Here is a 24,289-nt window from a genome sequence, read left to right on the forward strand (position 1 = left end):
GCGTCCTTAAGAGTTCCCTGCATTGGCCGGGGGCTTTGAAGGTGCTGAGTGAGGGCTTTTGGAACAATTCTAAAAGGTACAGATGGCCCTTATTCATTGTTTCACGGATTCATTATTTTATCTCCTTTTGATCCCTTTCCTATCTCTTTTCCCCCAATCACCACCTCCCCACCACACCCCCCAAAAGCGCCACCTGTAAATAGTTGCATGTTGTTCTTTCACAGGGCGCTGACCCTTGTTCTGTGATACATACATTCCACTCTCTACGTTTGATGCCACTATCAGCCCCTTCTCCAGCCATCACCGCCACCATGAACACTCCCTTTGTCCCATGTCCGTCACATCTTTGTCAAACACCCCCTCAACCACACAGATTCAAGGTGATGGGCCAACCAGAGGTTGGGGGGAAGGGAGATAAGGAAACCTTTTTGTTGCACAGTTAGTAGGTGTGATCTCGAAATCATTGAGGGGGCTATTGAGAATGAAGATCGAGGAGTGGACAAATGGAACCGTTTTAGCAAAGAGCGCGTGCACACATGATGGACAGAATGTGAACCTTCTGTGCAAGAGTTCGATAGAATTTGCATCTCCGTGTGTTTATTTCCCCCCGTTTATTTGCCTGGCTCTGTAACAGGAGAAGTTCAGTCTTTTTTTTTTATAGTTCATCTCGAGCCTCAACTTTGCATAAATGAGCAACAAAGTCACCTCATCGCCGGAACCTATTTCCATCGTGACAGAGATTGGCTCAGGGACAATGGGGAGGCATCTGGTTCCCTGAAACCCTCACTCTCAGGGACAGTGTGATTCACACTGAGAGACAGGAGCTAGTTTCACTGAGGGGGAAAAGCTGCTGAATATCTCCCACCCCAACCCCCACTGGGACAGAACAATCTCGGGGAAAACGCTCGTGTGGAAATCACACCCTGAAATGTTTTAGTGTCAGTCGTAAAGAACGTCCTTCATCATTTCCTGCATTGGACGAGGGCTCAGGGGAACTCCGTGAAGATTCCTTAGAAATTCCTGAAAAATCCTCTTATATTTTATTCCAAACATCTCGTTAATCCTGACATACTCTTGTGCTCGCCTCATCATGTTGGGAGACGGTTAAAGCACAACCTGGTGTCGATCGACAACAAGGCCTGAGACTGAACGCAAGAGACTGAACCACAAAATACACACTGAGTACTAACCTCACTCTGAACATAGTCCCCACTGTCAACACCGACCCCACAGTGAACACAGACCCCACTCTCAGCACAGGCCCCGCTCTGAAAATAGACACCACCACCAGAACATACCCCGCTCTGATCACAGACCTCACACTGAACACAGACCCCACTCTCAGCACAGGCCCACTCCAATAGGTCGCCCTCTGTTGACGGGAGGATATCTACAGTGGTCCTCAGGGATCAATGTTTTGATCACAGATTGAACACAGACCCTACTCACAGCACAGGCCCCACTCCCATAGGTCGCTCTCTGTTGACGGGAGGATATCTACAGTGGTCCTCAGGGATCAATGTTTTGATCACAGATTGAACACAGGCCCCGCTCTCAGCACATGCCTCACTCTAATAGGTCGCTCTCTGTTGTCGGGAGGATATCTACAGTGGTCCTCAGGGATCAATGTTTTAATCACAGCTCCCTGTGATGTAGATTAATGAGCTGGAGTTTGTTATACAGGGTAGATTTTTAAGTTTACATTCTGTATAAATCACAGAAATGTAATAAAGAATGAGGAGGTTTGTAATATGATTATTATGGCACAAAGAGTCGGGTGGATGGTGCAGAAACATGGTCGATGAATACTAACACAGAGGAGTGAAGAGGTACATTTTGATCGGAGTTATAAGAACTGGCAATGTACAGGAACGGTCCTATTTTCAAAGTGATTCAGGAACAGAGAGATCTGGTGACTTGGTACAGAAATCTTTGCAACACAATTTGGGAATTCTCCCCAATACGAAGATGACATCCCTGGCTTCTCTCCAATGCAGGAATAGAGCATCAATAAAAGGAAGCTATTGCTCAAACACTTTCTAACACACTAGCGATACCCGAGCTGGATAGCTGGGTCTGATTATGGGCACCAGGCTTTAGGAAAGGTGTCAATGCCCTGAGAGAGAAGGCGGAGGAGATTCACTAGAATGACTATCAGGGGGTGAGGGAGCTTTAGTCAATGTGCAGAGACTGGGGATGCTGGGATTATTCTCCTTGGAGCAGAGAAGGTGAAGTGGAAATTGAACAGGACCATTCAAAATCAGCGTGTCGATGGAGTCAATAAGGGTCAAAGGCTTCAAGCGGGAGAGGGCGGGCGGTAACCAAAGGGTAACAGACAGACGGAGATTGGTAAAAGAACCCGGGGGGTTGGGGGGGAGAGATGAGGAAACATGTTTTCTCACAGTGAGACTTGTTTTCACCTGGATGGACAGGTTATGCAATGACATTGAAAGGACGATTGGGGAAGGACTGGGTGCAGTGGAGCGAATCGAATAGATTCACAGGAGAACGTTGCAGAGACATGATGGGCTGAATGGCCGCTTTGTGGGCTAGAATTCGATTATTTTATAAAAATCTGTTTTTTAGTTTCTCTGCCTCAGTTTTATCTGCCTGACCCTGTAACCAGGGAAATCGCTATTTCTTCATCCTTCTCATTGAATCTTCCTCTGCCTGGAACAGGAGCAAATTGGGACATTTTCTATATTAAAAGCAACATTTACACCCATAGCAACAGAGAGAGGTCACATCCAGAATCTGTCTCCATAAAGGCCGGGATTACTGACTGTCAATGGAGGAACCTAGTTCATTGGCCCAGGGGGGTCGAATGGAGTGAATTAAGCCTTTTGGAAACTTCTTCAAAATATTCTGCTCAAAAATATTCCAACAATCACTTTAATTCCGGCACATTTTTTGTAACCTGCAGCCCCGGAATGTGGGTGAAACACAATAAGCAATATATTGATCAATATGGGCCAGAAACCGGTGTCAAAACACTGAACACAGACTCCACACTGAAGATAATGCCCTCACTGACCCCACAACCCCTGTCCTGGGCACAGACACCATCCTGTGCAGTCTGACACCACCCTGATCACAGACCCACCCCCCGAACTGAACCCTCAGTCCAATCTGAACACAATCCCCAACCTGAACAGATAAAGCGCCCTGAACACAGAGCCCACTCCGGGGATATGTCCCAGTGGGAACACATTGAGCAGGGGGAGTAATTGGAACATAGAGCCCACCCTAACCAGAGTCCCCCAATCTCAACCCAAACCTCACACTGAACACAGAATCCACACCCAACACAGACGCTACTCTGAACAGGTTATTGAACAGAGAAAACATTCTAAATACATTACGGACCCTTCACTGAACTGGGACCCCCCACTCTCAAAGGTACTTGTTATGGACAAGGTCCCCAGTTTGAACATAGAACTCTCTCTGAGCACAGACTCCTTTCTGAACACAGGTCCTTCTCTGAATATCCATATCACACTGAACACAGATACCAACCCGAGGACCGAACCTCGTCTGAACATTGACCCTTCACCGAACACAGACCCCACCCTGAAAACAGGCACCACTCTGAGCATGGCAGAGGGTAGATTGCTAAAGGTGTGTGTGAGTGTGTGTGTGTGTGTGTGATTCCGGCAGTGTCCAGCAGAGGGTAGATTGCTAAAGGTGTGTGTGTGTGTGAGTGTGTGTGTGTGATTCCGGCAGTGTCCAGCAGAGGGTAGATTGCTAAAGGTGTGTGTGTGAGTGTGTGTGTGTGTGTGATTCCGGCAGTGTCCAGCAGGGGTTGGATTGCACATCTGTCTGGTATCCCTGACGGGTTTCAATGGGTAAAGACTGCGGGGTGGGTATCAGAGTGAGGGTGGGAGCGGGCGCTAAAGGCCTGGTCCCCATGTTGGTCCTAATTGGCGATGACCACAATTGGAACTTGCCTGGAGAGGCTCAAACAGAGACAGTTCCACATTTAACGCTCAATTGCTGAACAGAGGCAATTTCCATGTGGGTAACCTGTCTGGGCTCCTCACGCCCACTTCCACTGAGCGTGGGCAGTGGGCAGCCTGGCACACAGCGGCACAATGCCGGGTGGTTCTGTCACCAAAGGAGAGGGCGTGGGCAGGCTCTCGGACAGGGCACTGCAGGTTCTGGTGGGTAAGCTACAGAGGGTGAAGGATGCCCTGAACGGAGAAGCGCCAAGGGCACCGCCTCACCCTCCTGAGCCTCTCTCCCAACATCAGTTGGTGGCTCTATTCCTGTTCTCACATCCTCTTCCCTCTCCCCCTCCAGGCTAGGGGACCTGTTGCAAGATGCCAATGGCCCAGGTCTGGCATCATTCCAGCAAGCCCGAGTAGGTGCCCAACATGGTCGAACAGCCCCAACAGTGACCCTATTGAGGTGATGCCTGTTTGAGATACTGGATTGGGAACCTGCGCCCAATGTGGCGTCGGACACTTCACACCGGCTAAGATGGATTTACTGCTCGAGGTCCCGGCCTGGGCCACAGCGGAGGGATGTGCAGCTGGTGAACACACCTCTGGAATCCTGTTACTGCAGCAACAGGCTCCAACTCATGGACTCACCCACACACTGACTGGTGCTCACATGCAGACACACAAGAGCTGTGTTCAGTGCAAGGCGGCTGTGCTCAGCTTCGGGGAATGTGGGAAACAGAGACACTTGTGAAAGGAATAAAGAGAGAGGAGGGAAAGGGGAGTAACTGAGTTCACTGAGGGCCAGGGGAACAGGGGGAGGCCATTCAGCCCCACAAACCTGGCCCACCATTCAACCAATATTGATCAGATCTATGACCCGACTCCATAAAACTGCCATTGCCCCGTGAGCTGTGTGACCTGTTCTGAATCGATCCCATTGAAAGCAATGAGTGCCACACAACACAATGGAGAGTGTCCTCAGTGTGAAGACAGGATCCAATCGTCACAAGGACTGTGCGCTGGTCTTTTTTTTTTGCAAAAATATACTTTATTCATATAATATCTTCAACCACATTCCAAACCATTTCAAAAACACCATTACAAGGGTACAATCCGGTTCAACTTTTACAAAATGTATCACCAGGTGCATCAGTACAAACAATATTACAATCATTTACAGCCTTTCATTTTGAGCTGTACAGCCCGAGGGGGTTTAAACAGTTCCCAGTCCCTCGGTGCCTTGTGGCAGAAAGGTCTTAGACAGCGACCCTTCCCCATTGCGCCTTTGTGGCAGCTGCCCCAAGCTTTAGTGCGTCCCTCAGCACGTAGTCCTGGACTTTGGATTGTGCCAGTCCGCAACAATCGGTCGGGGACAACTCTTTGTGCTGGAAGACCAACAAGTTTCGGGCAGACCAAAGAACATCTATCACCGAGTTGATGATCCTCCAGCTACAGTTGATGTTTGTCTCGGTGTCTGTGTCCCTGGGAACAGCCCCGTAGAGCACAGAGTCCTGTGTCACAGAACTGCTCGGGATGAACCTCGACAGCAACCACTGCATCTCTCTCCAGACTTTCTTTGCGAAGGCACAATCCACAAGGAGGTGAACAACGGTCTCTTCCCCACCACAGCCACCTCGAGGGCAACGTGCAGAGGGGGTGAGACTCCTGGCGTGTAGGAAGGATCTGACAGGGAAGGGGGCCTTTCTCACCACCAGCCAAGCCACGTCTTGGTGCTTGTTGGAAAGTTCTGGCGATGAGGCATTCTGCCAAATGACTTTGACAGTCTGCTCGGGGAACCATCCCACAGGGTCCACCCTCTCCTTTTCCCTCAGGGCCTCTAAGACGTTCCGTGCTGACCACTGCCTGATGGACTTGTGGTCAAAGGGGTTTCTCTGCATAAATTTTTCCAACAGGGACAGGTGGTCCAGCACGGTCCAACTACTTGGAGCGTCCCGCGGCAGCGTGGCCAGACCCATGCTTCGCAACACCGGGGACAGGTAGAACCTCAGCACGTAGTGACACTTGGTGTTTGCGTACTGAGGGTCTATGCACCGCTTGATGCAGCTGCACACAAAGGGGGACATCAGTATGAGGGCGATGTTGGGCACGTTTTTTCCCCCTTTATCTAGAGGCTTGTACATCGCGTCCCTGCGGACACGATCCATTTCCGACCTCCAGATAAAGCGGAAGATGTCTCGGGTGATCACCATCGCGCAGGAGTGTGGAATGGGCCAGACCTGCGCCACGTACAGCAACAGCGAGAGTACCTCACACCTGATGACCAGGTTCTTACCCGCAATGGAGAGGGAGCGTCGCTCCCACATGCCCAGTTTCCTTTTCACCATAGACACTCGCTCCTTCCAGTTTCTAACGCATACTCTGGTCCCTCCGAACCATATCCCCAGCTCCTTCAGGCCGTCAGCCCTGACAGTGAAGGGGACAAAGGATCGGTCAGCCCAGTTCCCAAAGAACATGGCCTCGCTCTTCCCACGGTTTACCTTGGCTCCCGAGGCCAGTTGGAACTGGTTGCAGATGTGGATCAGTCTGCGCACCGACAGCGGGTCCGAGCAGAAGACGGCGACATCGTCCATGTACAGGGAGGCTTTGACCTGAGTGCCTCCACTGCCTGGGATCGTCACTCCTCTTATGCCCGAATCCTTCCTGATGGACTCAGCAAAGGGTTCTATGCAACACACAAACAGGACAGGGGAGAGAGGACAGCCCTGCCTGACTCCAGATTTAATCGGAAAGCTATCTGATTCCCACCCATTGATTGAGACGGCGCCACTGATCTTAGTGTAGAGCAGTTGGATCCAATTGTGAATTCCCTCCCCCAAACCCCATTTTGGAGAGCACATCCACCATGTAGGTGTGCGATATTCTGTCAAAGGCCCTTCTCCTGATCCAGGCTGATGAGGCAGGTCTCCACACCCCTGTCCTGTACATAGGCAATCGTATCCCTGAGCAGCGCCAGGCTGTCAGAGATCTTCCTGCCCGGGCACAGAGCAGGTCTGGTCAGGGTGGATCATCAACTCCAGAGCGGACTTGACCCGATTGGCGATGACCTTGGACAGAATCTTATAGTCCACATTCAACAGTGAAATGGGTCTCCAATTCCTAATTCCCTCCCTTTCCCCCCTTGTGCTTGTAGACGAGGGTGATGATGCCTTTCCTCATGGATTCTGACATGCTGCCGGCAAGGAGCATAATCTCGTACACTTCTAGCAGGTCTGGGCCCATCCAGTCCCACAGAGCCCAATACAACTCCCGCCGGCAAGACCTCACTTCCAGGAGTTTTACTCTTCCCGAAGGACTCAAGGGCCTTAGTCAGTGCGTCAGGAGTTAGCTGCTTGTCCAGGCTCTCCCGTGTACTGTCGTCTAAGACCTCTCCGTGATAGAGGGCAGGAGGGACTGGGACGTTGTGCTGTCTGTGGGCTTCACGTCATACAATCCGGCATCAAAAGGATTTGCTGATCCTCGAAATGTGGGACCGCGATGGCTTTACTGAGCCGTCTTCTTCCTTCAGGCTGCTGATCACAGAGCTCTCTCTCTCTGTGTACCTTTTGGAAGAAGAAACGTGAGCACGTCTCATCCTGCTCCACGGAGCGGACTCTGGATCGGAAGATGATCTCGGAGGCCTCCGAGGCAAAGAGCGAGGCTCTTGCTGGCTCTTCACCTCTTGGAGTTCCTCCTTCACATCGACCCTCCCCATCGACTGCAGCCGGAGCAGGTCCTGCATGTTTTTCTGGAGTCGAGGACATTTCCCTCTGTCCCTTTCTAGCTTTCCGGGTGCCTTTGAGGATGAGAAACCTCTTGATGTTTCCCTCGATCGCTTCCCACCCAGTGTGTCAGGGACTCAAAGAGGGGGTTTCACGCTTCTCCAACCTTTGTCATCCCTCTTGAGCTCCTCGATGTTCTCTGGGGTCAGCAGTTGCACGTTTAGCGTCCATGCTCCCCCCCCGCCCACCCTCTGGTCTTCCTCTAAGTGACAGTCAGCCAGTAGGAGGCAGCAGTCAGAGAAGAACACCGGCTTGGCGTCGGTGGATCTGACTGCGAACGCGCGGGACACAATCAGGAAGTCTAGCCTGGAATGGATGGACCCGTATTGCCGCGACCAGGTGTATCTACGCTGCGCTCCGTCTGCAGGGTTGCTGAAGACATCGTGACGTTGGCTTTTCAGTTATGGTTCTGACAGTGTGATTATGTTGGCGCAGCCGGGTGTCAACGTGAACCCGCCATTGTCTGACCTCCCCTCCCTCCCTGTCAATATGGAGACTCACCGATCCGAGTGAGAAATGAGACACGGACAAGAGGCGGTGATCGACGCAGCCAGTTTTATTCACATGATTCAGAAAGCAGTGGGTCAGGGGTCATTGGATCCACACAATGTGTCAGAGCTGGAATGATGGAAATTCCAGTTGGTTCCAGTCGGATTCATGGACCATGCGCACATTGGGACATGTTATGTTTAGGAAGTGATGTTAGTTACGCAGCAATGGAGCCATAACGTGCAGTGTCCCCTGATCCGCCTCTCGTACCTGTAACATCGGAAAAACCTGCAGGCGCCTCTCAGATCCTCGCAATCTTGGGGTGGTTCTGGGAAACAGAAAGGAAGAGTTCATTGTTACCAACTTTCAGAGCCCCGCCGCACCTCGGTGCCATGTACCCAAAAACTCTGGAGACCAGAAAGGGGCACAGGGATCCAAGGTTGGGCTAAAAGAGTGACAGGAAGACCAGAATTGTACACAGTTATCCAGCTGTGGTCTAACCGAGGGATATGGAGACCAGAACTGTGCACAGTGCTCCAGGTGTGGACTAACTGAGGGATATGGAAACCAGAAATGTGCACAGTGCTCCAGGTGTGGACTAACTGAGGGATATGGAGACCAGAACTGTGCAAAGTGCACCAGGTGTGGTGTAACTGCGGGATATGGAGACCAGAACTGTGCACAGTGCCCAAGTGTGGACAAACTGAGGGATATGGAGACCAGAACTGTGCACAGTGCTCCAAGTGTGCTCTAACCGTGGGATGTGGAGGGTGGAAATGTGCAGAGGGCTCCAAGTGTGGACAGACTGAGGTATATGGAGACCAGAACTGTGCACTTTGCTCCAGGTGTGGACAAACCAAGGGATATGGAGACCAGAACTGTGCACAGTGCTCCAAGTGTGGTCTAACCGAGGGTTATGGGGGGTGGAACTGTGCACAAGGGAAATGCCGCAGATTCTATATGAAGGGGGTTGGGACAATGGAGGGATTTGGAAACACAGGCCAGGGGTCTAGGTGCCCTCCCGCCCGGCAGGACATTACAGTCCCAGCGGAGTGAACGGAGATTAAAATGTCTCACCACATCCACCAGGGGGAGACACACTGCGGCAGGGCCATAAAACACTGACCAAAGCTAATAGTTAACGTAGGATCTAACCGAGGGTCAGCACGGCGATGAGAAGCACAAGGCGACTAGGAAAGCTGCTTGGGTTTCTATCGGGAAGGATGATTATTTTTCTTTTAAAGGTGATTTATGGGAGGGTGCTAAACTGAGATGGACAGCTTTCTGTTTGGGAAAAGGCTTAAGGGTTATGGAACAAAGATGGGCGGATGAAGTTAAGATGCCAATTGATTGGTAGCATGAAGAGGCTGAATGGCCTCCTCCTCATTCCCTGAATGTTTCTGCTGTGTCACTCCTGGGACAGTTATACTTACGGCGCCTCCTTGGACTCACGAGTCCACCCTCAGCGATGGGCTGTAGCAGCACCAGGAGTCCAAGCAGCAAGAGCAGTGCTTTCCTCATCTTCCGCAGATCCTCTCAGAGTCACAATGAGGTGACTGGATTACGGCTGCCCTTTATATCAACGCCTGGAGCATTCTGTAGTTAATATTCACACAACCACATGGTGAGCACTGGCTCCAACTTGAGCTTGTTAAAGGAGTTGTTCATGAACTGAAACCAACAGTTTCTCGAGTGAAAGACTAAATGTGCCTCCCAAGTCATCATTTATTTCATTAGTATTCAGAGAGACAGATCTGTGTAATGATTGAATTGTTGGAGGTTTAAAGGGATGCTTCACTGTGTTTAAAGTAAATATATTTTTGCAATGTAGGCATCCATTTGGCCCATCGAGTCTCTGCTGGCTCTTTGAAAGATCTACTAAATTATGCCTCCTCAACCTGTTCTCTTAACCCACCGCCCCGCCATTATGTTCCCAGTCAATTATTGATACAATTCCCCTTTGATAAGTTGCTATTGAATCTGCTTCCATTATCCGTTCGGGCAGCACATTCCAGATCACAACAACTCTTTGTGTCAAAAGGAATTCTCCTCATCTTCCTTCTCGTTCTACTGCTAAACATTTTAATTTGTTTCCAATTATTTTCTAATCTCCCGACATTGAAATTATCACTCCCCTTCTCGAGTACCTAGCTCCTCTCCCACCCGCTCCCTCACATCTTAATTACCGCCTCACTCGGTACCTTCAAACCTGGAAATTCTGCTCTCGATTACCTCATTCCCATAAACCCCCTATCCATTCCCTCTTCCCAGGGGTCCTGTCTTCGTTTATCCCTCACTGCCGTCTATCTGCATGGACTGGATGGGCAGAATGGCTTCCTGAGCCGTGATGGCTCTATGAACCTCCCTTTAATGGGTCTTCAATTGTTTCCCAGTGATGGGCATTAACTGGAGATGAAACTACTCTCCTTATCCAGGAATGGGATGAAAGTTTGGAGCTGTCTGGAATGCAATGAGTGTATAAAGAGTTCCATGCGAGAATCAGAGTTGAAGCGCAAATCAGTCACTATGAGCAGTTTGCCGGTCTGTTAAATATTTGCCTGGAACACGGAACTGACCGGACACCAGGTGCCATCCTGTCTGACAGCCTTGAACAAGATGTGAGGATCTGACAGGAATGAATCAGCACAGGATAGGGTCCAGCAGCTCACTGCCCGTCTGTGTGGACAATACACAGGCTTTAATCTTCTAAATATCCTCAGCAGCCCCTCCAGGGCTCTCACATCCTCCCTCATGTGTGGTGATCAGAGCTAGATGTATTAATCTAGCTGTGGCCTAACCAGGGCTTTATAATTGATCAGAGTTGCTTCCCCTGATTTTGAATCCAATTCCTGTATTTTTTAGTGTCAGGTAATGACATTTGCAACAAGGGAGAATCTAACCATTGCCCCTTGACATTCAATGCCATTGCCATTGCTGATTCCCCCACTAACTTCATCCTGGGGGTTACCATTGACCAGAAATTGAACTTGACCAGCCATATAAATACTGTGGTTACAAGAGCAGGTCAGAGGCTGAGAATGCTGCGGAGAGTAACTCACCTCCTGACTCCCCAAAACCTGTCCACCATCGACAAGGCACCAGTCAGGACTATGATGGAATACTCCCCATTTGCCTGGGCAAGTGCGGCTCCCACAATACTCAAGAAGCTCGACACCATCCGGGATAAAGCAGCCCTGCTTCTTTGGCAAACATTCCAACAAATATTCAATCGTTCCACCACCGACGAACAGTAGCAGCAGTGTGTACCATCTACAAGATGCACTGCAGTGACTCACCAAGGTTCCTTCGATAGCGCTGCCCAAATCCACCTTCTCTACCATCTGGAAGGACAAGGGCAGCAGACACATGGGAACACCACCATCTGGAATTTCCCCTCTGAGCCACTCAACATCCTGACTTGGAAATATATCGGATGTTCCTTCAATGTCGCTGGGTCAAAATCCTGGATCTCCCTCATTAACAGCGCTATGGATGTCCCTACACCACAGGGACTGCAGCGGCTCACCACCACCTTCTCAAAAGGCAATTTGGGAGGGGCATTGTATGTTGGCCTAGCCAGCAATGCCCACATTCCGTGAATGAATTTTAAGAAATGAAGCCCAATACCCTCCACTCTTCACTAACTGCTCTCATCCTGCCCTGCCAAATGTCAAAGATAACATTTCGGAACACCCCATATCCCTCTGTCTCTGAACACTCTTTAAAATTGTGTCATGTAGCCCATAATGCCTCTCCCTATTCCTTCTGTCAAAATGCATCACCTCAAGTCCCTGTCTACAAAATTCCATCTGCCACTTTTCTGCCCATTCTGCCCTCCTATCTACGTCCTGTTTCCATCGATATCTATCGTCCTCACTGGTTGCCATGACTTCAAGTATTGTTTCATCGACAAGTTTTTGAATGTCCCCGTATTCCTGATGTCAGTAATTGGGGGAACAGCACTGTCTACATGCTCCAATCTGACTAACAGCCCTTTACTCCAAGAGCACTTGTGCTGGATCATCGGCTGAGGGAGGGCAGTAGGCGAGAATCAGAAGGAGCCATTTTCTTGCCCATGTTTGACCTGATGTCATGAGTCAATATTGAGAACTCCAATGGAATCTCCCTCCCACCTGCATAGCACTGAGTCACTGCCGGTGGGACAGGGACATACCCAGGGATGGTGATGGACACGTCTGGGACAATGGCTCTGAGGCATGACTCTGTGAAAATGATTATGCTGGAGCAACAGGACCTGAATGTGGTCATGCCATTGTCTGACCTCCCCCTTCCCTCCCTGTCAATGTGGAGACACACAGATCCGAGTGAGAAATGAGACACGGACAAGAGGCGGTGACCAACGCAGCCAGTTTTATTCACATGATCCAGGAACCAGTGGGTCAGGGGGCACGGGCCCTACACAGTCCATGGAGCCTATAGACAATGCTGGAGTCACGGGCCTTGCTGACCCAAACGTGATTCCTGCTTTTATGATTCGCTTCACCACGCAGCATTCATATAACCAATAGCACTTGTGGCGTGTCAAATCCTCGTTTCTGCAGCACTGTCCCCATTGACAGGTACCCCCTTTAATTCTGTCACATGCAGATACAACACCTGAAATGCAGAAAGAAATCCGCTGTTAATGCCACCAGTAAGGACCCTCGACTCTCGCTCAAACAATTATTATGTGTCACCCTAAATGTTGAAGGCCCCCTTTCACTACCGCATACAGATATTGCTCCAAGTGTGGCCAAGATGAGGAATACATTGTAACTGAGGGATTGGGAGACGACAACTGTGCAGAGTGCTCCAATTGTGGTCTGCCCGATAGGTATGGAAAACAGAACTGTGCGCGGTGCTCCAAGTGTGGCCAGGCCAAGCGATATTGAGACCATAGCTGTGTCCAGTGCTCCAAGTGTGGTCTAGCTGAGGGATATGCAGTCCAAAACTGAGTTCAGTGCTCCAAGTGTGGGTGAACAGAATGATATGGAGGCCAGAACTTTTTCACAGTGCTCCCAGTGTTATCAACTGTGGGATGTGGAGGCCACAACTGCGCACAGAGCTCCAAGTGTAGTCTAATTGAGAGATTTGGAGACCAGCTCTGTGCACAGTGCACCAAGTGTGGCCAGGCCAATGGATATGGAGATCAGAACTGTGCACAGTGTTCAAAGTGTGGTTTAACGGAGGATTATGGAGACCAGAACAGTGCACAATGCTCCAGGTTTGGCCAGGCTAATGGCTATGGAGACCAGAACTGTGCACAGTGCACCAAGTGTGGCCTATCCTTTGTTGGTTAGTGTATCACTCACTGCTCCCAATGAGACCCTGATTCTTCTCTGGTGTGACTGAGCTCACCCAGAGATGCAGTCTCCACCCCTCTTTCCAAAACCCCTATCTCCTCTCCCACCCGCCCCCTCACATCTTATTTCTCTCCCCACTCGGTTCCTCCAACCCTGGAAAATCTGCTCTCTACTGCCTCATTCCCACAACCCTCTATCTATTCCCTCTTCCCAAGTGTGCTCACCTCATTGATCCCTCACTGCATGGACTGGATGGGCTGAATGGCTTCCTGAGCCGTGATGACTCTATGAACCTCCCTTTAATGGGTCTTCAATTGTCTCCCAGTGATGGGCATTAGCTGGAGACTAAACTTCTCTCCTGTATCCAGGAGTGGGAAGGAAGTTTGGAGATGTCTGGAATGCAATGTGTGTATAAAGAGTTCCATTTCGGCCATCAGAGTTGAAGCACAAATCAGTCACTTTGAGCAGTTTACCGGCCTGTTAAATATTTGCCTGGAACACGGAACTGACCGGACACCAGGTGCCATCCTGTCTGACAGCCTTGAACAAGGTGTGAGGATCTGACAGGAATGAATCAGCACAGGATAGGGTCCAGCAGCTCACTGCCCGTCTGTGTGGACAATACACAGGCTTTAATCTTCAAAATATCCTCAGCAGCCCCTCCAGGGCTCTCACATCCTCCCTCATGTGTGGTGATCAGAGCTGGATGTATTAATCTAGCTGCGGCCTAACCAGGGCTTTATAATTGTTCAGAATCAGTTCCCCTGATTTTGCACTCAGTACCTGTACTTATGAGTGTCAGGCAATGACCATCTCCAACAAGAGAGAATCTAACCATCGCCCCTTCACGTTCAATGCCATTACCATCACTGAATCCCCCACTATTAACATTCTGGGGGTTACCATTGACCAGAAACTGAACTGGACCAGCCATATAAATACTGTGGTTACAAGAGCATTTCAGAGGCAGGGGATGCTGTGGTGAGTAACTCACCTCCTGACTCTCCAAAGCCTGTCCAACATCTACAAGGCACAAGTCAGGCTGTTGTTGGAATACTCTCCACTTGCCTGGATGAGTTCAGCTCCCACAACACTTAAGAAGCTCGACACCATCCAGGACAAAGCAGCCCCGGTTGATCAGCACCCCATCCAGAAACATTCACTCCCTCCACCACCGACGCACAGTAGCTGCAGTGTGTACCATCTACAAGATGCACTGCAGCAACTCACCAAGGCCTCTTCGACAACATCTTGCAAACCCACGATCTCTGCCATCTAGAAGGACAAGGTCAGCAGACACATGGGAACACCACCACCTGGAAGTTCCCCTCTGAGCCACTCAACATCCTGACTTGGAAATATATTGGCCGTTCCTTCAATTTCGCTGAGTGAAAATCCTGGATCTCCCTCCCTAACAGCACTGTGGATGTACCTACACCACAGGGACTGCAGCGGCTCACCACCACCTTCTCAAGGGGCAATTTGTGAGGGGCATTAAGTGCTGGCCTAGACACCGATGCCCACATTCCATGAATGAATTTTAAACAATGGAGCCCAATACCCTCCACGCTTGGTGGGGAACTTCCAGGTGGTGGTGTTCCCATGTCTCTGCTGCCCTTGTCCTTCCCGTGGGTGTACCTACACCACACGGGGCAAAATCCTGGAACTCCCTCCCTAACAGCGCCGTAGGTGTACCTACATCACACACGGGACAAAATCCTGGAACTCCCTCCCTAACAGCGCCGTGGGTATACCTACACCACACGGGCCAAGATCCTGGAACTCCCTCCCTAACAGTGCCGTGGGTGTACCTACACCACACGGGCCAAAATCCTGGAACTCCCTCCCTAACAGCGCCGTGGGTATACCTACACCACACAGGACAAAATCCTGGAACTCCATCCCTAACAGTGCCGTGGGTGTACCTACACCACACGGGCCAAGATCCTGGAACTCCCTCCCTAACAGCGCCGTGGGTATACCTACACCACACGGGACAAAATCCTGGAACTCCATCCCTAACAGTGCCGTGGGTGTACATACACCACACGGGCCAAAATCCTGGAACTCCCTCCCTACCAGCGCCGTGGGTGTACCTACACCACACGGACAAAATCCTGGAACTCCCTCCCTAACAGCGCCGTGGGTGTACCTACACCACACGGACAAAATCCTGGAACTCCCTCCCTAACAGCGCCGTGGGTGTACCTATACCACACGGGCCAAATCCTGGAACTCCCTCCCTAACAGCGCCGTGGGTGTACCTACACCACACGGGCCAAAATCCTGGAACTCCCTCCCTACCAGCGCCGTGGGTGTACCTACACCACACACGGGACAAAATCCTGGAACTCCCTCCCTAACAGCGCCGTGGGTATACCTACACCACACGGGACAAAATCCTGGAACTCCATCCCTAACAGTGCCGTGGGTGTACCTACACCACACGGGCCAAAATCCTGGAACTCCCTCCCTACCAGCGCCGTGGGTGTACCTACACCACACGGACAAAATCCTGGAACTCCCTCCCTAACAGCGCCGTGGGTGTACCTACACCACACGGACAAAATCCTGGAACTCCCTCCCTAACAGCGCCGTGGGTGTACCTATACCACACGGGCCAAAATCCTGGAACTCCCTCCCTAACAGCGCCGTGGGTGTACCTACACCACACGGGCCAAAATCCTGGAACTCCCTCCCTACCAGCGCCGTGGGTGTACCTACACCACACACGGGACAAAATCCTGGAACTCCCTCCCTAACAGCGCCGTGGGTGTACCTACATCACACGGACAAAATCCTGGAACTCCCTCCCTAACAGCGCCGTGGGTGTACCTACACCACACGGACAAAATCCTGGAACTCCCTCCCTAACAGCGCCGTGGGTGTACCTACACCACACGGACAAAATCCTGGAACTCCCTCCCTAACAGCGCCGTGGGTGTACCTACACCACACGGACAAAATCCTGGAACTCCCTCCCTAACAGCGCCGTGGGTGTACCTACACCACACACGGGACAAAATCCTGGAACTCCCTCCCTAACAGCGCCGTGGGTGTACCTACACCACACGGGCCAAAATCCTGGAACTCCCTCCCTAACAGCGCCGTGGGTGTACCTACACCACACGGACAAAATCCTGGAACTCCCTCCCTAACAGCGCCGTGGGTGTACCTACACCACACACGGGACAAAATCCTGGAACTCCCTCCCTAACAGCGCCGTGGGTGTACCTACACCACACGGGCCAAAATCCTGGAACTCCCTCCCTACCAGCGCCGTGGGTGTGCCTACACCACACGGGGACTGCAGCGGCTCACCCACCACCTTCTCAAGGGGGCAATTAGGGATGGGCAATAAATGCTGGGCCCAGCCAGCGACAGCCCACATCCTGGGAACGAACACGGAAATATGTGTCTATAAGACAAGGGCTCGGAGTAGGGAAGCGAGATTCCTGGAGGCTGGAGTCTCTTGGTGCCGTGTCTGACCCTACCGGACCTCCGTCCTCTACTTAACTCCTCCAGCACCTCCCGCACTCGCTTGCAGCTGCCTCTCAGCTCCTTCCTCTGCCTGTCTCTCTCTCTCTCTCTCCTTTGGAAGGGGCAAATTTGCAGAGGGTAGAGGAGCGAGGGGACCTCGGAGGGCCAACAAATCGATCACCAGAAGTTGGGTCAGGAGGTGAGTCAGACCACAAGAGGGATCGAGTTGATAAAGGAGGGAAGATAGGCCGAAGTGGTGTGGGGCCTAGGTTGGGCCACGCTTAAGGGTGTCGTGTGCAGGTCTGGTCACCGTAGAAAAGTTACAGCACAGAAGGAGGCCCTTCGGCCCATCTTGTCCAATGCCAGCCCGAGGACACCCAGGTGCCCTTTCTAATCCCACCTGCCTGCATCCGGCCCATAGCCCTGCCGCTTACAGCACTTAAGGTGCAGATTCAGATACTTTTTTAAAGAGTTTAGAGTTTCTGCCTCTACCAACAACTTGGGCAGTGAATTCCAGACACCCACTACCCTCTGTGTAAAAAAGTTCTTCCTCATGTCCCCCCTACACCTTCTGACACTTATCTTGAATCTATGTCCCCTGGTTCTAGAATTCTCCACCAAGGGAAACAATTTGATCCTGTCCGCTCTGTCTATTCCCCCTCATCGTTTTGTAAACCTCGATCGAGTCACCTCTCAGCCTTCTTCATCCTGAGGAAAATAACCCCAACCTCTCCAATCTCTCCTCGTAGCTACACTTCTCTAACCCTGGCAACGTTCCTGTAAACCTCCTCTGCACTCTCTCCAGAGCTAATCCGCCCTTCCTGTAATGTGGTGACCAGAGCTGCACACAATACTCCAGTTGTGGCCTCACCAGTGTTTTATACCATTCCAACATTATATCCTTACTTTTATAATCTATACCTCTGCCAATGAAGGAGAGCATTCCATATGCCTTCTTTACAACCTTGTCTACTTAAACTGCTGCCTTCAGGGACCTGTGTACTTGTACGCCAATATCTCTCATTTCATCTACCCCTCTTAGTATATCCCCATTTATTGTGTAATCCCTGTAACTGTTTGACCTCCCTAAATGTATGACCTCACACTTCTCTATGTTAAAATCCATCTGCCGCTTTACCGCCCACTCCACCAACCCATCGATATCGTTTTGGAGATTATGGCTATCCTCTACACTATCCACCACTCGGACAATGTTTGTGTCATCTGCAAATCTCCCAATCGTTCCCCCCATGTTCACATCCAAATTGTTAATATGTAACGCAAACAGCAAGGGTCCCAACACCGAGCCCTGTGGAACACCACTTGAGAAAAATTTCCATTCACAAGGGCATCTATCGACCATTACCCTTTGTTCACTGATACAAAGCCAACCTTTTATCCAGTTTGCCACATTACCCTGAATCCCATGGGCTTTTACTTTCCTGACCAATCTGCCATGTGGGACCTTGTCAAAAAAGCGTTGCTAAAGTCCATGTACACAACATCCACTGCATTACCTTCATCAACCCTTCCTGTCACTTCCTCAAAGAATTCAATCACATTTGTGAGGCAAGACCTTCCTTTAACAAATCCATGCTGACCATCCCTGACTTAGTCCATGGCTTGCCGCGTGACATCTATCTGTCTGTCTGTCTGTCTGTCTGTCTGTCTTTCTGTCTGTCTGTCTGTCTGTCTGTCTGTCTGTCTATCTGTCTGTCTGTCTATCTGTCTATCTATCTATCTATCTATCTATCTATCTATCTATCTGTCTATCTATCTATCTATCTATCTATCTATTTATCTATCTCTCTACCTATCTACCTATCACTCTACCTGTCTACCAAACTATCTGTCTGTCTCTCTCTCTTTGCCTCCTTCTCTCTCTATGTATATGTTCCTCTCCCTTGCTCTGTCTCTCTATCCTTCTAACTCTGTCTATATTCTCTCAGCCTCTCTATCGTTCTTACCCAGCTCACAGTGCCTCTCTATCTCTCACCAGCTTCCTTACCCTGTCTCTCTCTCTCTCTCTCTCACCAGCTTCCTTACCCTGTCTCTCTCTCTCTCTCACCAGCTTCCTTACCCTGTCTCTCTCTATCTCTCACCAGCTTCCTTACCCTGTCTCTCTCTCTCTCTCTCTCACCAGCTTCCTTACCCTGTCTCTCTCTCTCTCTCTCTCACCAGCTTCCTTACCCTGTCTCTCTCTCTCTCTCACCAGCTTCCTTACCCTGTCTCTCTCTCTCTCTCTCTCACCAGCTTCCTTACCCTGTCTCTCTCTCTCTCTCTCTCACCAGCTTCCTTACCCTGTCTCTCTCTCTCTCTCTCTCTCACCAGCTTCCTTACCCTGTCTCTCTCTCTCTCTCTCACCAGCTTCCTTACCCTGTCTCTCTCTCTCTCTCTCTCTCACCAGCTTCCTTACCCTGTCTCTCTCTCTCTCTCTCTCTCACCAGCTTCCTTACCCTGTCTCTCTCTCTCTCTCTCACCAGCTTCCTTACCCTGTCTCTCTCTCTCTCTCTCTCTCACCAGCTTCCTTACCCTGTCTCTCTCTCTCTCTCACTCTCACCAGCGTTCTAGACCTGTCTCTCTCTCTATCTCTCACCAGCTTTCTTGCCATGTCTCTCTCTCTCACCAGCTTTCTTGCCCTGTCTCTCTCTCTCTCTCACCAGCTTCCTTACCCTGTCTCTCTCTCTCTCTCACCAGCTTCCTTACCCTGTCTCTCTCTCTCTCTCACCAGCTTCCTTACCCTGTCTCTCTCTCTCTCTCTCTCACCAGCTTCCTTACCCTGTCTCTCTCTCTCTCTCTCTCTCACCAGCTTCCTTACCCTGTCTCTCTCTCTCTCTCTCTCACCAGCTTCCTTACCCTGTCTCTCTCTCTCTCTCTCTCTCACCAGCTTCCTTACCCTGTCTCTCTCTCTCTCTCTCTCTCACCAGCTTCCTTACCCTGTCTCTCTCTCTCTCTCTCACCAGCTTCCTTACCCTGTCTCTCTCTCTATCTCTCTCTCACCAGCTTCCTTACCCTGTCTCTCTCTCTCTCTCACTCTCACCAGCGTTCTAGACCTGTCTCTCTCTCTCTCTCACCAGCTATCTTGCCCTCTCTCTCTCTCTCTCACCATCTTTCTTGCACTGTCTCTCTCTCTCTCTCTCTCTCACCAGCTTTCTTGCCCCGTCTCTCTCTCTCTCTCTCACTTCTTTCTTGCCCTGTCTCTCTCTCTCTCTCTCTCTCTCTCTCTCTCTCTCCAGCTTCTTGCCCTGTCTCTCTCTCTCTCACCAGCTTTCTTGCCCTGTCTCTCTCTCTCTCTCTCACTTCTTTCTTGCCCTGTCTCTCTCTCTCTCTCTCTCTCTCTCTCTCACTTCTTTCTTGCCCTGTCTCTCTCTCTCTCTCTCTCTCTCTCACCAGCTTTCTTGCCCTGTCTCTCTCTCTATCTCCCTCACCAGCTTTCTTGCTCTCTCTCTCTCTCTCTCACCAGCTTTCTTTCCCTGTCTCTCTCTCTCATCATCTTTCTTGCCTTGTCTCTCTCTCTCTCTCCAGCTTTCCTGCCCTGTCTCTCTATCTCTCTCTCAACAGCTTTCTTTCCCTGTCACTCTAAACTTCTCTCACGAGCTTTCTAACCCTGTCTCTCTCTCTCTCTCTCACCAGCTTTCTTGCCTTGTCTCTCTCTCTCTCTCTCTCACCAGCTTCATTGCCCTGTCTCTCTCTCTCTCTCAACAGCATTCTTGCGCTGTCTCTCTCACTCTCTCTCTCACCAGCTTTCCTGCTGTGTCTCTCTCTCCAACTTTCTTGCCCTGTCTCTCTCTCTCTCCCTCACCAGCTTTCTTACCCTGTCTCTCTCTGTCTCGCTCACCAGCTTTCTTGCCCTGTCTCTCTCTCTCTCTCTCACACAAGTTTGCTTGCCCTGTCCCTCTCTCTCTCTCTCTCTCACCTGCTTTCTTGCCCAGTCTCTCTCTCTCTCCCTCTCTCCATCTCCAGCTTTCTTGCCCTGTCTCTCTCTCTCTCTCAACAGCTTTCTTGCCATGTCTCTCTCGCTCTCTCACCAGCTTTCTTGCCCTCTCTCTCTCTCTCACAAGCTTTCTTGCCATGTCTCTCTCTGTCCCTCACCAGCTTTCTTGCCCTGTCTCACTCTCTCTCCAGCTATATTGCCCTGTCTCTCTCTCTCTCTCGCTCCCTCACCAGCTTTCTTGCCCTCTCTCTCTCTCTCTCTCACCAGCTTTCTTGCCATGTCTCTCTCTCTCTCTCTCACCAGCTTTCTTGCTCTGTCTCTCTCTCTCCCACCAGCTTTCTTGCCCTTTTTCTCTCGCTATGTCTCTCTCCAGCTTTCTTGCCCTGTCTCTCTCTCTCTCTCTCAGCAGCTTTCTTGCCCTGTCTCTCTATCTCTCTCTCTCCAGGTTTCTTGCCCTGTCTCTCTCTCTCTCACCAGATTTCTTGCCCTGTCTCTCTCTCTCTATCCAGCTTTCTTGCCCTGTCTCTCTCTCTCTCTCTCTCTCTCCAGCTTTCTTGCCCTGTCTCTCTCTCTCTCTCTTTCTCACTCACCAGCTTTCTTGCCCTATCTCTCTCTCTCTCTCACCAGCTTTTTTGCCCAGTCTCTCTATCTCTCTCTCTCTCTCCAGCTTTCTTGCCCTGTCTCACTCTCTCTCTCACCAGCTTTCTTGCCATGTCTCTCTCTCTCTCTCTCTCTCTCACCAGCTTTCTTGCCCTCTCTCTCTCTCTCTCTCACCAGCTTTCTTGCCATGTCTCTCTCTCTATCTCTCACCAGCTTTCTTGCCCTGTCTCTCTCTCTATCTCTCACCAGCTTTCTTGCCCAGTCTCTCTCTCTCACCAGCTTTCTTGCCCTGTCTCTCTCTCTGTCTCACCAGCTTTCTTGCCCTGTCTCTCTCTTTCTCTCTCACCAGCTGTCTTGCCCTGTCTCTCTCTTTCTCTGTCTCACCAGCTTTCTTGCACTGTCTCTCTCTCTCTCAAGAGCTTTCTTGCCCTGTCTCTCTCTCTCTCTCACCAGCTTTATTGCCCTGTCTCTCTCTCTCTCTCTCTCTCCAGCTTTCTTGCACTGTCTCTCTATCTCTCTCTCCAACTTTCTTGCCCTGTCTCTCTCTCTCTCTCTCTCACCAGCTTTCTTGCCCTATCTCTCTCTCTCTCTCTCCCTATCCAGCTTTCTTGCCCTGTCTCTCTCTCACTCTCCAGCTTTCTTGCCCTGTCTCTCTCTCTCTCTCACCAGCTTTCTTGCCCTAGCTCTCTCTCTCTCTCTCTCACCAGCTTTCTTGCCCTGTCTCTCTCTCTCTCTCTCTCTCACCAGCTTTTTTGCCCTGTCTCTCTCTCTCTCTCTCTCTCCAGCTTTCTTGACCTGTCTCTCTCTCTCTCTCTCTTTCACCAACTTTCCTGACCTGTCTCTCTCTCTCTCTCTCTCTCTCCAGCTTTCTTGCCCTGTCTCTCTCTCTCGCTCTCCAGCTTTCTTGCCCCGTCTCTCTCTCTCTCTCTCACCAGCTTTCTTGCCCTGTCTCTCTCTCTCTCTCCAGCTTTCTTGCCCTGTCTCTCTCTCTCTCTCTCTCTCACCAGTTTTCTTCCCCTGTCTCACTCTCACTCACTCTCTCACCAGCTTTCTTGCCCTGTCTCTCTCTCTCTCTCCAGCTTTCTTGCCCTGTCTCTCTCTCTCACTCTCCAGCTTTCTTGCCCTGTCTCTCTCTCTCTCTCCAGCTTTCTTGCCCTGTCTCTCTCTCTCTCTCTCTCTCACCAGCTTTCTTGCCTTGTCTCTCTCTCTGTCTCCAGATTTCTTGCACTGTCTCTCTCTCTCTCTCTCACCAGCTTTCTTGCCCTGTCTCTCTCTCTCTCTCATTCTCTCACCAGCTTTCATTCCCTACCCTGTGAATGTGGTAGTGAGCCGCTATAGTTTATGTGGTGCAGGTACATCAATGTACATCAAGGTAAATCAGAGTCCGGAGGTGAGCTAGTCTCCGCAGCCTCTGACCTGCTCTTGTAGCCACAGCATTTATATGGCTGGTCCAGTTCAGTTTCTGGTCAATGGTAACCCCCAGGATGTTGATAGTGATGGATTCAGTGATGGTAATGGCATTGAATGTCAAGGGGCGATTGTTAGATCCTCTCTTGTTGGTTATGGTGACTGCCTGACAATCATAGACACAGATTTGGGACAAAAAACAGGAGAAGTTGTCCTGAGCAATTGTTAGGCCACAGCTAGATTAATACATCCAGCTCTGATCACCACACATGAGGGAGGATGTGTGAGCCCTGGAGGGGCTGCTGAGGATATTTAGAAGATTAAAACCTGTGTATTGTCCACACAGATGGGCAGTGAGCTGCTGGACCCTATCCTGTGCTGATTCATTCCTGTCAGATCCTCACACCTTGTTCAAGGCTGTCAGACAGGATGGCACCTGGTGTCCGGTCAGTTCCGTGTTCCAGGGAAATATTTAACAGGCCGGTAAACTGCTCAAAGTGACTGATTTGTGCTTCAGCTCTGATGGCCGACATGGAACTCTTTATCCACACATTGCATTCCAGACATCTCCAACCTTTCATCCCAATCCTGGATCCCGGAGGGTAGTTTAGTCACCAGCTAATGCCCATCAGAAAGAGAGTGAGAGAGGGCAAGAAAGCTGGTGAGAGAGAGAGACAGAGATAGGGCAAGAAATCGGGTGAGAGAGATAGAGAGAGAGACAGGGCAAGGAAGCTGGTGAGAGAGAGAGAGAGAGACAGGGCAAGAAAGCTGGTGAGAGAGAGGGAGGGATGGGCAAGAAAGCTGGTGAGAGAGAGAGAGAGGGACAGTGCAAGAAAGCTGGTGAGATAGAGAGAGAGACAGGGCAAGAAAGCTGGTGAGAGAGAGAGAGAGACAGGGCAAGAAAGCTGGTGAGAGAGAGAGAGAGGGATAGGGGAAGAAAGCTGGAGAGAGAGAGAGAGTTAGGGCAAAAAAGCAGGTGAGAGAGAGAGAGAGAGACAGGGCAAGAAAGCTGGTGAGAGAGAGAGAGAGGGATAGGGGAAGAAAGCTGGAGAGAGAGAGAGAGTTAGGGCAAGAAAGCTGGTGAGAGAGAGAGAGAGAGAAAGTGCAAGAAAGCTGGTGAGAGAGAGAGTGAGAGAGATAGGGCAAGAAAGCTGGTGAGAGAGAGAGAGAGAGACAGGGCAAGAAAGCAGGTGAGAGAGAGAGTGAGAGAGACAGGGCAAGAAAGCTGGTGAGAGAGTGCGAGAGACAGGGTAAAAATCTGGTGAGAGAGAGAGAGACAGGGCAAGGAAGCTGGTGAGAGAGAGAGAGAGAGAGACAGGGCAAGAAAGCAGGTGAGAGAGAGAGAGAGACAGG

Source organism: Cetorhinus maximus, unplaced genomic scaffold (assembly GCF_964194155.1).
Source record: "Cetorhinus maximus unplaced genomic scaffold, sCetMax3.hap1.1 HAP1_SCAFFOLD_96, whole genome shotgun sequence".
Classification (NCBI taxonomy): Eukaryota; Metazoa; Chordata; class Chondrichthyes; order Lamniformes; family Cetorhinidae; genus Cetorhinus; species Cetorhinus maximus.